At 32.9% G+C, this 11,059-nt stretch overlaps 1 long non-coding RNA gene across 1 annotated transcript; it reads left to right on the top strand.

Annotated features, from left to right (window-relative positions):
• The first annotated feature begins 2,310 nt into the window (after window positions 1–2,310).
• On the top strand, window positions 2,311–9,630 carry LOC127743184 (uncharacterized). Its single transcript, XR_008004537.1, has 2 exons — window positions 2,311–7,278; window positions 7,831–9,630. It is a non-coding gene; the product is annotated as an uncharacterized LOC127743184 (long non-coding RNA).
• The last annotated feature ends 1,429 nt before the right edge of the window (window positions 9,631–11,059 follow it).

Below are 11,059 nucleotides of genomic sequence, written 5' to 3'. Positions count from 1 at the left end.
AAATTTTTTTTTTCACTAAAATCAAGTACTTTTTTAATTTTTTAAAAGATCGAGAAAATTCTTTTTGCTATATGCAAGTTGTTTTTGGAATAATTAAAAAAAAAAACTCCTATCCACTGTCAGAAGGATAAACCCACCACCAGTCCACCACCCTAAATTTAATACCACATATTTTCATCTTTCAGAATAATATTAAAAAGAAATTCATATCCAAATTGTTCGACCTTCTTTTTGCCGAATTTATCTTTTTTTTTTGTACATGTTCAGGTAATGCTTACCAAAAATGCTTTTATACCCCAAATAAGAATGTTCTGGGTGAATTGGTTTGAATTTGGATTTAAACGAGAATTGAATCAATTAAATTGTAATTAGTTCGGAATTTGAATTGATTTGTTTTTAATTTTTGTGTGTGTATCCAATCAAATTAAATTGATTAAAAATAGATTAGTTCAATTAAAGTAATTGAATATCCGATAAACTATAAATTAAAAAAATTAGAAAAATGAGATTTTTTTAGCAAAATAATGTAAACATGATAAACATGTAATATCAACTAATAAATTAATAATATTCTAATAATAACAACAAAATATCTATAAATCTACGATTATAATAGAGTTAGATTAATTAATGTAAAAGTTATATATATTATTAGAATTTATATTTTTTATTTAATAAAAGAGTTATCGAGTTTCTGGGTTAGTTTAGGTTCCGTTTCCACAATCAATATCCAGACCAATTATGATCGAGTATTATCAGGACTAGTTTAATTATATCCAATTATCCATTGGCTGCCGAACCAATTTAATCGGTTTAGATGAGTAATTATGTTCTTTGAAAAACCATTTAAAAAAAATTAGTATACAACTTTTTTTTTTTAAAAAAATACTTTTTATTATAAACAATTTTTAAAATTTTTTTTTATATTCTAAAATTTGGACTTAAAATCTTAGTTAAATTATAAATAACTTATTGTTCTAAGTTCTTAATTAACTGCATTTTTATTATTTTTACATATTTAATAAATAAAAGAGTTAATCAATAGACACGCTAAATTTATTAATATACTAATATTTATAATTTGAAGTTTGAATTATATTTAAGTACTAAAGAATTTAATTATATGGATTATTTCTCACTCAATTTAAAAATTCTTTTATTTATTATAATATATATGAAAAAAATATTTTTTCAAACAAAAATAACGGTACAAACAAGACTGTTTTAAAATTAAAAGATATAACATCAATTAATAGATAGATAGATAGATAAATAAATAATGTTCTTTTTTATATCAAATAATTGTTAAAGATGAAAAAAGATATTGATAATTTTATGTGTATTTAGAAAATTAAGTTTTTAGTTTGATAATTAATTAATTGGTTAGTTAAAAAAATTACCTTATCACTATTTATTAATTTTGTTTATTTAGTTAATTCATTTATTTTTAGTTTTAATATTAAATTTAGATTTAACAAGATAAATACTGCTACATGTTAAATTTAACTAAATAAATTATTTTTTAAAGATAAATTCTAAAAAAATTATCTATAATTTATTATGGGACAAAAATAACATCGTAATAAGAATAAATATATATAGATATATAATTTTTAATTTTTCTTTAAAATTTCAATGGGGTAAGTGCCTTCTCTCCTCTAAAGGTAGGTCCTGTCTAAGTGTTTTTAAGCCGAACTCAGTTTTAAAAGACCATCATGTCTATTTTGATTCGACTCGAAAATGACTCAAAATAAACTGGATAAAACAGAATCGACTTGATATAAAATTAATATATATAAATTTGTAAAATTTATATATTAAAATAATAAAATTTTATTTTTAAATATTATATTTAATAAATATTATATTATATTTGTATCAAAATAAATTATTTTAAAATAAAAATAATATTATATGATATAAAAAATATATATAATATTATTAATTTGTTTTAAAATATATATTTCTATTGTAAAATATAATTTTGGATCAGATTAAATGACACAAAGTATAATTCAAAATCGATCCAAAAAAATGTCAAATAGAATAGAAATTATAAATCTAAATCCAGTAAAATATGTCTTAAATTTGGACCGGACTGGTTCTTGAATACGCGTGCGCTAACCCCAAACTCTTCAATGCCTTTCCACCGCCTCAATAGGAAAACCGCGTGAAATCAACGCGACTATTTTTTTAATCGCATCATAACCGTCCATTCTCTCACCACCGACTTAATCATAGCCGTCATTCTCACCCATCCCTTCGTATATAAACACTTGCGTTTTCTAAATTGTCCTGATACTCATTGTAGGTTATTTAGAATTATGAATGCGTTGGTGTAACGGTGTCGGTTTCCACTCTATCTTTAAGCTAATTCTACCCTTTCTCTTTTTTGTGAATATTTGCTTTAATCTTCTTCGTCTTCGTTATTCTCTATGGTTTCCGATTTCAAGATTTCATCCATGATCTAGAAGATTCGATATGTTTTTGCTGTGAATTACCATCTGATTCCTTTTATACAACTGTATTCGGATTTGTGGATTGTTGATTTGCCTCAGGGAGAAAAACTACGTGATGAACATATGAACGGAGTGTTATTCTTGTTTGCTGGATTAAAATTATGATTTTCTCTACGTAAGTATGTGGCGATTTTTTTTTCTGGATGATCGCTGAATTGAAGATCTTTTCCGATCTGGAAGTTTGGTTGAGCTCTTCTAATTTGTTGATCTGTTCTGTTACGGTACTGTGTTGTTGAACATGACCTCTTTGTTTTCACGGAACTGTTTTCCTGATTGTTCAGGCGAGATCTCGATTGTGAACGTTTGCTTTTTGTCGGTGATTGGAGGATGATTCTGCTGCTTCCTAGATCCGAAGAAACTGACAACTCTCTTTACCCTAGCTTTTTCTGGAACTTCTCCTATTCTTCAACTATTGATCTTATGTATAGAGATCTAGCTACGGTTCTTCTTGTCGAACATGGCTTTTCTTTTACGGGACTGTTTTCCTGATTATTCGGGCGAGATCTAGATTGTGAACGCTTGCTTTCTGTTTGTGATTGGAGGATGAATTCTGCTTTTGCCTAGATCTGAAGAAACCGGGAACACTACCCCTAAAACTTCTATTCTTCGACTGTTCTTATCATTATTATTGTAGAGGGATTTAGCTTCGGTTTTGCTTTGTTTGCAGTGTATTTGGGAGGTTGGAGATTTGTAAATCCGGAGATATTGGAAAGAATTTTCTGCAATTTTCGACATGGACGACTAGATATCTAATTCCTTAAAACAGAACAGATCCTCTACTTTTACCCTTTTTAAATTCAATTATAAATCATGCATATGAATTAAAATGTGAATCTATATTCTATGCAGCGTTGTCCATCTTGAAGCGTGGTTGTTTTGAGTGCGACACATACAGAGGATAGAGACCAAGAACAGTTTTTCTAAACTTTCTTTCCTTGCAGTTTTTTTCCCCAACCTACTGTGCTAGCATTGTGAATTAAAATGTGGATGTGTTTCCTATGCAGTGTTGTCTGATCCTGGTCGATATGTTTCCTGCACTTGCCTGGTTCATTTGTTTAAGTTTTGTTCTTTTTTTTTAAAATTTAAATAATTGGCTTTAGTTCTTTGTTGTTTCCTTTATAATCCTGGCTTTCTTGGAAATCGGCTTATGTTTCTCTTTTCTGCCTTAGGAGCCAATTGAAGGATATGGGATTGCACTTAGGCGATGTGGCCAAGATTCTGAAATTGATAATTCCCTCCTAACATATGCATCAATTTTTTTTAGTATTAAATACGGAGTTATCTTGTTTATGTCCTGCAATGCTTTAAATTGGTTGCAGAAATCTGGAATAATGGATAGAAGATATATGGCAGGAAGGCTCAAAATAATACAGGCTCATAATCTGATTAACTTTTCTTTTTTAACTGTCTTGCGTTAATGGTCATGCAAAATTAAATTTGAACTTGTTCTCTTGCAGTGCTATCGTTTTGGTCAAGTAACATTGTACCTGGAGTTTGGACGCACTGGATCTCTTGTCTTTTGGTTTTTTTTATGTTTTTGCTAGTTCATATGCATAAGTATGCAGATATCAATTGAATTTCGTCTGTTCATTTGCAGTGTTGTCTTCCAATCATACTTTTGGCAACAGGCATTCATGTATTATGGTGAATTCTAACTGGCTTTAGTGTTCTCTGTGTCTAGTGTATTGTTCCTGTGCATTTCATTTCTTTGATGTTCTTCATATTGCTTGGGGAGGAGTGTTCTTTATATGTTTTTCCTGTGAATTTCTATCTAGTCTCTATAACTGTTCATGGATTTGTGGATTTTGGATTTACTTAGCTGCTGATCGCTTTTTTCTGGATTCGATAATCTTGGGAATGGTTACAGTTTCACAGGGAAAAGAACCAGGCGATGAACATATGGACAGGGTGCTATTCTTGTTTGCTGGATTGGAATTGTGATTTTCTCTCTTCAGCTGTAGCGAATTATGTGGATGATGTGTTGGCTTCGTTTAAGATCTTTCCTGACCTGGAACTTTGGTTGAGCTTTTCTAATTTGATGAACTGGTTCGGGGATAGTTGTGTTGTTTGAACATGGCTTTTCTTTCATGCAGCTGTTCTGTTTATTGTTAAGGCGACATTATCTGGATTATGAATGCTTGCTTTTTTGTTGGGTGTTTGGAGGATGAATTCTACTTTTGCCCAGATCTGAAGAAACTGAACTCTCTGAATCCTGTTTTTTCTGAAAATTCTCCGATTCTGTATTGTTCTTATTCCTTGAGAGATTTAGATTTGCTTGTTTTTGCTTGGTTTGCAGTGTATTCGGGAGATTGGGAATTGTAGATTGGAGATATTGGAAAGAATATTTTGCAAGACCCGAGGACCATACATCTAATTCCATAAAAGCAATCTGATTCTCTATACATTTTATTTCCTTGATCATTTAACTAAATATTAAAGCATGCATTGTGAATTAAAATGTAGTTTATATTCTATGCAGCATGGTCGAACATGGCTTTTCTTTTGCGGGACTGTTTTCCTGATTATTCAGGCGATCTAGATTGTGAACGGTTGCTTTTGCAGAGATCCGAAGAAATCGAGAACATATTCTTGCTTTTTTCCCCCCTAAAACTTCTATTCTTCAACTGTTCTTATCGTTATTATTGTTGGGGGATTTAGCTTCGGTTTTGCTTGGTTTGCAGTGTATTTGGGAGGTTGGAGATTTGTAGATTGGAGATATTGGAAAGAATTTTCTGCAATTTTCGATATCACGATATGGATGACTAGATATCTAATTCCGTAAAACAGAACAGATCCTCTACTTTTACCCCTTTTAGATTCAATCATAAATAAATTATAAATCATGCATGTGAATTAAAATGTGAATCTATATTCTATGCAGCGTTGTCCATCTTGAAGTGTGGTTGTTGAGTGTGACACATATGGAGGATAGAGATCAAGAATAGTTTTCCTAAAGTTTTTCCCTGCATTTTTTTCCAAACGTACTGTGGCAGCACTGTGAATTAAATGTGGATATGCTTCCTATGCAGTGTTGTCTGATCTTGTTACCGCGGGTGTTGAGTACATCCTGGTTGATATGTTTCTTGCACTTGCGTGGTTCATTTGTTTAGGTTTTGCTCTTTTTTTTTTAATTTATATTATTGGCTGCTTTGGTTCTTTGTTGTTTCCTTTATAATTCTGTCTCTTGGAAATCGGTTTATGTTTCTCTTTTTTGCCTTAGGAGCCAATTGAAGGATATGGGATTGCACTTAGGCGATGTGTCCAAGATTCCGAAATTGATAATTCCCTCCTAACATATGCACTACTTTTTTTTAGTATTAAATAATAGTTTGATTACGGAGTTATCTTTTTAATGTCCTGCAATGCTTTAAATTGGTTGCAGAAATCTGGAATATTGGATAGAAGATATATGGCAGGAAGGCTCAAAATAATACAGGCTCATAATCTGATTAACTTTTCGTTTTTAACTATCTTGCGTTAATGGTCGTGCAAAATTAAATTTGAACTTGTTTTCTTGCAGTGTTATTGTTTTGGTCAAGTAATATTGTGTAGCTGGTGACCTTGTACCTGGAGTTTGGATGCACTGGATCTGTTGTCTCTTGGTTTTTTGTTTTTTTTTTTGCTAGTTCATATGCATTAGTATGCAGATATCAATTGAATTTCGTCTGTTCATTTTCAGTGTTGTCTTCCAATCATACTTTTGGCAACGGCATTCATGTATAATGGTGACTTCTAACTGGCTTTAGTGTTCTCTGTGTCCTAACATCTTGTTCCTGTGCATTTAATTTCTTTGGTGTTCTTCATATTGCTTGGGGAGGAGTGTTCTTTGATCTGTTTTTCCTGTGAATTTCTATCTAGTTTACAGAACTGTTCTTGGATTTGTGGATTTTGGATTTACTTAGCTGCTGATCAAGATGCTTCTTTCTGGATTCGATAATTTTGGGAATGGTTATAGTTTCAACACAGTTTCACAGGGAATAGAACCAGGCGATGAACATATGGACAGGGTGCTATTCTTGTTTGTTGGATTGGAATTGTGATTTTCTCTCTTCGGGTGTAGCGAATTATGTGGATGATGTGTTGGCTTCATTTATGATCTTTACTGACCTGGAAGTTTGGTTGAGCTTTTCTAATTTGATGATCTGGTTCAGGGATAGGTTTGAACATGGCTTTTCTTTCATGCAGCTGTTCTGTTGACTGTTAAGGCGACATTATCTGGATTATGAATGCTTGCTTTTTTGTTGGTGTTTGGAGGATGAATTCTACTTTTCCCCAGATCCGAAGAAACTGAGAACTCTCTGAATCCTTGTTTTCTCTGAAAATTCTCTTATTCTGTACTGTTCTTATTCCCGGAGAGATTTAGATTTGCTTGTTTTTGCTTGGTTTGCAGTGTATTTGGGAGATTGGGAAATGGGAATTGTAGATTGGAGATACTGGAAAGAATATTTTGCAAGACCCGAGGACCATATATCTAATTCCATAAAAGCAATCTGATTCTCTATACATTTTATTTCCCTGATCATTTAACTAAATAGAGCATGCATTGTGAATTAAAATGTAGTTTATATTCTATGCAGCATTGTAGCCTGGTTGTTGAGCACGAAGCATACCGTGGATGGAATCTAGTTTCCTAAAACAGTTTTTCGAACTCTTCTTTCCTTTTTGTTCATTTCAACCTACTGTGCTTAGCAGCATTTGAATTAAATGTTGTTTGTTTCCCGTGCAGTGTGGTCCGATCATTGGTGTTGAGTGCATACTGGTGATCTGCTTTTGCACTTGCCTGGTTCATTTGTTTAATTTTTGCTTTTTTTAATTTTAAATTCGCTACTGTGTGTTATTTCCTTCGTTATTCTCTCGTGCTTGGAAATCAGTTTTTGTCCTTGTTATATTATTCTTTTTTATTTCTATCCCCTAAATATTATAAAAGTAACTTGATTATATAGTTGTTTCACGTTGTTTATGACCTCCAATGCTTTTCATTGGTTGCAGTTATTTAGAATTTTGGAAAAAGAAGATATGATTTGGAAAAAATGCTCTGCAAAAATAATACAGGCTCACGATCTAGATTAAACATGTCTTCTCTACTGAATTTTTCTGCCATATTTATTTTTTAGCATTAATGGTTTGTGTAAAGTTCAATTTGAACCTGTTTTCTTGCACTGTTACGATCGTTAACATTATCCATGTAATCGAGTTAGATGTGGAGTTGGTGACTTCTACTCGAGTTTGAATGCCCTGGATCTTCTCTATTTATTTCTTCTATTTTTTCCATGTATTTAGTATGAACATGTCAATTCCTGTTCCTTTGCAGTGTTGTCTTCCAATTGATACCTTCGACTACTATACTCATATGCACAGGGGGCTATTCTTGTTTGCTGGATTGGAATTGTGATTTTCTCTCTTCGGGTGTAGCGAATTATGTGGATGATGTGTTGGTTTCATTTAAGATCTTTCCTGACCTGGAAGTTCGGTTGAGCTTTTCTATTTTGATGATCTGGTTCAGGGATAGTTGTGTTGTTTGAACATGGCTTTTCTTTCATGCAGCTGTTCTGTTGATTGTTAAGGCGACATTATCTGGATTATGAATGCTCGCTTTTTTGTTGGTGTTTGGAGGATGAATTCTACTTTTGCCCAGATCTGAAGAAACTGAGAACTCTCTGAATCCTTGCCTTTTTCTGAAAATTCTATGCAGCTGTTCTGTTGATTGTTAAGGCAATATTATCTGGATTATGAATGCTCGCTTTTTGTTGGTGTTTGGAGGATGAATTCTACTTTTGCCCAGATCTGAAGAGACTGAGAACTTACTGAATCCTTGCTTTTTCTAAAAATTCTCCTATTCTGTACTATTCTTATTCTCGGAGAGATTTAGGTTTGCTTGTTTTTGCTTGGTTTGCAGTGTATTTGGAAGATTGGGGATATTGGAAAGAATATTTTGCAAGACCTGAGGACCATATATCTAATTCCATAAAAGCAATCTGATTCTCTATACATTTTATTTCCTTGATCATTTAACTAAATACTTTAAACCATGCATTGTGAATTAAAATGTAGTTTATTTTCTATGCAGCATTGTAGCCTGGTTGTTGAGCACGATGCATACAGTGGATGGAATCTAGTTTCCTAAAACAGTTTTTCGAAACTCCTCTCTCCTTTTTGTTCATTCCAAGCTACTGTGCTAGCAGCATTTGAATTAAATGTCGTTGGTTTCCCGTGCAGTGTTGTCCGATCATGGGTATTGAGTGCATCCTGGTGATATGCTTTTGCACTTGGCTGGTTCATTTGTTTAATTTTTGCTTTTTTAATACTTTGTGTTGTTTCCTTCGTTAGTCTCTCGTGCTTGGAAATCGGTTTTTGTTTCTCTTTTCCTTGGGAACCAATTGAAGGGTATCTGTTCAAGATTCCGAGATTGATATTTCCTTGTTATATTATTCTTTTTTCTTTCTATCCCCTAAATATTATAAAAATAATGTGATTATGTAGTCGTTTCACTTTTGTGACCTCCAATGCTTTACAGTGGTTGCAGCGATTTAGAATTTTGGAAAAGAAGATATGATTTGGAAAAAAAGCTCTGCAAAAATAATACAGGCTCCTGATCTAGATTAAACTTGTCTTTTCTACTGAATTTTTCTTACATATTTATTTTTTAGCATTAATGGTTCGTGCAAAGTTCAATTTGAACCTGTTTTCTTGCAGTGCTACGATCGTTAACATTGTTAACATTGTCCTTTGTAATCGAGTTAGATGCGGAGTTGGTGACTTCTACCTGGAGTTTGAATGCCCTGGATCTTTTCTCGTCTCTCTTATTTTCTTTCCATGTAGTATGAACATGTCGATTCCTGTTCCTTTGCAGTGTTGTCTTCCAACGATACTTTTGACTACCATACTAATTCATATGGTGACTTCTACCTCGGTATAGCAGTTTGTGATTTGTTCTTCGTGATTTTGACCGAGTTTTGAGAATGATGATAGGCCCAACCTGTTGTTCCCTCATCCTAGTTGTTGACACACTTTCGAGATAGGACAGTAAGCGTTTATTGAGCACTTATTGGTCGTTGTTGACCACATATGCTGACTGTATCATATATAATCAATTTTGCTTTTTATCGCTTTTTATTTTTGACCCAGCACATGAAAGTTATTGGATTCGATAACACGAATTGTATAGTTGTTTGTGCTTCCAGTTATCTCTGAGCAGAATCACAGTGTATCGGTTATCGGTTCTGGGGGGTTATCAGTTCTCTGTCTCGCTAATAAGGATAAGAGGATTTGATTTTAGTTCTTGTTTTGGTGTTGTTTTCTCTTTGGATGAGGTATTTGAATTGAATTGTGAACATGCTTTTGTGGTGTTAAACGATCGTGTATTGGAGATTAACTTTGGGGGTTCAGGAGCAAATTTTGTCTACACACAGTTTTCCCAACTCAATTTTGCCATTTGTTCTCACGTTGTGTTTTTGTTTGATCTGGTCTTCCATCAGTTTGACAAGCTGTTTCTTTCATTTATTTTCAGCTTTTTGCATATGCGTTTGCTATAATTGGTCACACTACCCGTAATTGGAGAATTTTGCTTGAACGCTGTGAGGGTGCTGAAAAAACTGTTGTAGATTGTTGTGCTGGCCTTAAACTGTTCTTGCATGTGAAGTATTGAAGGATATTCTGTTATTAGGTTTTAACTTGTCTTGATTTTACTTAACTACTAAGAGAAAATGTAAAAATGATGTCTTTGATTTCACTTTCTATTAGGCACAGTGCAACTATCATTTTGTTTTTTGTGCATAACTAGAAACTTCTTTTGTGTTCATCTCTTTCAATCTTCCATGTCTGAGTACCATGTGTTTGGCAGCATCTGGAAATTGTAAGTCGACTTTGAAATATTGAAGGACCTCTTCTTGGATGGTTTAACTAGGATTTTGTACCCAAATGAGTGACTTCTGAATGATTTTCAAATTTTCGTCCTATAGTTTTTAAAGCTTCTCCTTGTCTGGATTTTCAACTTAATCTTGTCTTTTTTGTTCTACGTACGCATAACTGGTGACTGGTTTTTCTGGATCTTCACCTTAATCTTTCTTGTTTTTCTACAGTTCAGTGTCTTATGTTTGGCAGGAGCTGGGATTTGCAATTGGACTTTCTATGGGTTTTAAGTATTCAACCTAAACATCACTTTGGCGTACTGAAGGATTTAAGTATAATTGTGACTGATTTTTAAAGCTGCTGCTTCTTTGTTTGAATTTTCAAAATTTTTCTCTTCCGTTCGGCTGGATAAGAGATTTGTAATTGGACTTTGGGTGTTAAGGACGCAAGTATAACTGAAGACTTTTAACTGGTTATTAATTTTTTTATTTTTAGTGGATTTTCACCATAATCTCTTCCATTCTTCTATGGTTCAGTGTCTTATGTTTGGCAGGAGCTGGGGTTCAATTTGGAGTATCGAAGGATTTAAAGTATAACCGGGACTGATTTTTAAAGCTTCTTTGTTTGGATCTGCAACTTAATTTTTCTTTTCCGTTCTTCTACGTTTGGCTTTCATATCCAGCAGGTTTAGG

The sequence above is a fragment of the Arachis duranensis genome, chromosome 10 (assembly GCF_000817695.3).
Source record: "Arachis duranensis cultivar V14167 chromosome 10, aradu.V14167.gnm2.J7QH, whole genome shotgun sequence".
NCBI lineage: Eukaryota > Viridiplantae > Streptophyta > Magnoliopsida > Fabales > Fabaceae > Arachis > Arachis duranensis.
This window is presented reverse-complemented; position numbering and strand designations above follow the sequence as displayed.